At 46.8% G+C, this 3,046-nt stretch overlaps 1 non-coding gene across 1 annotated transcript; it reads right to left on the reverse strand.

The window, feature by feature from the left end:
* Positions 1-2,033: 2,033 nt before the first annotated feature.
* Positions 2,034-2,105, reverse strand: Trnat-agu (transfer RNA threonine (anticodon AGU)). Its single transcript has one exon. It is a non-coding gene; the product is annotated as a tRNA-Thr (tRNA).
* Positions 2,106-3,046: the final 941 nt, after the last annotated feature.

Consider the following 3,046-nt stretch of genomic DNA (forward strand, 5'->3'; position numbering starts at 1 on the left):
CTCAAGGACATGGGGAAGAGAAATAATGCAGAATGAAGAATTTTTAACACTGTGCAGCCCTGTCAGCAACTGTGATAATTGAACATGTAACACGTCAGCCTCAGTTCCAAATAGAAACGAATCTTTACCTAGGTTTCACCTAAAATAATTTGGCCTTCTTCAGAAGCCAGTGACACTTAACTATTGCATGCCAAAATTTGGCCATGCCAAGTATAAAATTGTAGCACCGTAGTAATCAGTCATAAATCTACATTACTTGGGCTCAAGAGAAACAGTAGGCTCCACTGCGCGGACGGGGTCGATAGGCCGAGAGAGTTGCTGAGACTTGACATGACAAAATTTTGGCATGCAATAATTTGGTGTCATTGGCTTCTGAAGAAGGCCAAATTATTTTGGCTGAAAACTGGGTAAAGGTTGGTTTCTATTTGCAACTGAGGCTGACGTGTCACATGTTCAACTCAGAATCACTTCAATTTAATGTGCTGCTACGGTACATCATCCCATTACACACCGTTACCATTACTGCTACAAAAGGGACTTGATATGGCGGTCGTCACTGTCCAGAAGAGTCTGAAAGCTCAGGGTTACATTCTGCACAGCAGAACGAAGCGTGCCCGTAGGTATGCTGGTTGCCTCTCTTGATATGGTGCGCTTCAGATCAGCACATGTGTGAATGTTCTCCTGGTAAACCCTGTCCTTCAGGTTGCCCCACAACCAGAAACGACACGGAGGGGGATCAGGTGGTCGAGCCGCCCAAGCATTTGGAAACGATCGACTGATAATTCGATCGTTTCCAAATGTGTTTCGGAAAAGCAGCTGAACTTCACGAGCCATGTGCGGTGGGGCCCCATGAAAACTATTGAATTCAATGTGTCACTCTACTGTAGGGCGGGTATGACATACTGACGAAGCGTATCGCAGTAACGCCGGACAGTCACATTACACGCATTTGGTCCTTGAGCGCCAACCTGTTCAAAAAAGAATGGGCCAATGATGAACATAGCCGTGAAGCCACACCATACGGTGACACGTTCACCATACAGAGGTACTTCGTTTCACAGTGATTGGAGGTGAAGATCGCCACACTCGCCAATTCCGTACTTTCACCTCACCCGTCAGAGAAAAATGAGCTTCGGCTGTTCACAGGATAGTCAAGGCCAGCCCTCTTTAACTCCAGTCCTTGTGAGAAAGTGGAGAGCAAAGTCAACACGTCGATGTTATGTTCCGCGATGCCAGCTGCTGTACGATATGGATCTTGTACGGATACCTTTTGAGACCGGTTTGAAGCACCTTCCGTACAGTGGACCATGGAATGATCAACTGTCGTGACACAGCACGCGCACTTCCTGACGATTGGGAGTTGCGTGCAGCGTTGTCTGCCATAGCAACAGCGATTTCATCAACCACCTGTGGTGCAATCAGTCGTCGGCCTCTGCCCGGAGCGACTCCCAGTTCTCGAGTTGATTGGAACTTCATCATGCTCCGCACAGCAGGTGGAGAAAGAAGACCCCTCCGTAATCCTTTCAGCCGGTTGTATTCTCGAAGTGTAGCTGCAGCATTTATGTTATTTTGGTAACAGAGCTACGCCAGTAATGCCTTGCTCCTTTTGTCCGATCTCGTGTTGACACATCAACAAGTGCACAGGTGTGTGAGACTATAAATCACGATAACTGATCATGGCACCTGGTGGTCATAGTTGGAACTGGACAATGGCGCTGTGACGCATGGATGTCATGCACCCCATACTCTGGACATAAATACTAACAAGTTTCGTGCTCGTACGGTACTTAGTTTCCGTGTTATAACGTGTTAAATAGGGGAAGTTTAATTACAACCACCCAGTATAGTACGCCTACACGAACCACCTTTTTTCCTTATAATATTTTGCATTGGCTGAGAATATCTTCTCAGTGTAAATAGATTTATTTCGATATTTGGGGACCCATATTTCTTATGTTTATTTATCTTCCTTTATTTCTGAGGCCTATGTCTTTATTGTAGATATGCAGACTGAAGCGACGAATGAAAATTTGTACCAAGGCCGGGATTCGAAACCAGGTCTCCTGCTCACTAGGCAGATGCGCTAACCACTACGCCACCCTGGCACAGTGGCTTTGCACAACAGCACAGACTACCCTAGCACGCCTCCCTCCTTAATCAAAATTCCCATTCACGCCTCAGCCCACTCGGTATTCTGCCCAAACTCGAAGAATATTGCAGAAGCTCTCCAACTTATTGGAAGAACACCTCATCATCGAACGAAATGGGTGATCCTACCTGAAACCCAGGCATTGGTGTGTAAATCAAATGAAACTACGCTGAAGAGCCAAATCAACTGACACACGTGCCTAATTTCGAGCAGGGTTCCAGCGAGCACGCAGAAGTGACGCAACACGAGGTTCCATGGACTCGACTACTGTCTGAAGTAGTGCTGGAGGGAAGTGACACCATTAATCCTGCATGGTTGTCCTTAAATCCACAAGAGTACGAGGGGGTGGAGATCTCTTCTGAGCAGGACGTTTAAGGCATCCCAAATATGCTCAATAATGGTCACGCAGCGGAAGTGTTTAAGCTCAGTAGTGTGTTCCTGGAGTCACTCTGTAGCAATTCTGGACGTCGCATTGTCGTGCTGGAATTGAAGAACCTTCAACATCGCAGCGCGTCAGCAATCGTTGGTTAATATATATGTTTCGTTTATAAATGTGTAGCTACGGTGTTCGTTTAATCATTGACAAAGGTCTTCTTAGGCACTTGTGGGTTTTATTGTTGTTCTGGAGAACACTAGGTGCTTTTTTCGCAATCGAGGCGGGTTTTTAGTTTTTTAATGTGCTGGAATTGCCCAAGTCCGTCGGAATGCACAATGGACATGAATGGATGCAGGTGATCAGATAGGATGCTTACGTACGTGTCACCTGTCAGAGCCGTATCCAGGCATATCGGGGGTCCCGCATCACTCCAACTGCACACGCCCCACACCATTACACAGCCCCCACCAGCTTGAAGAGTCCCCTGCTGACATGCAGGGTCCATGGATTCATGAGCTTGT

This window comes from Schistocerca serialis, chromosome 8 (assembly GCF_023864345.2).
Source record: "Schistocerca serialis cubense isolate TAMUIC-IGC-003099 chromosome 8, iqSchSeri2.2, whole genome shotgun sequence".
Taxonomy (NCBI): Eukaryota; Metazoa; Arthropoda; class Insecta; order Orthoptera; family Acrididae; genus Schistocerca; species Schistocerca serialis.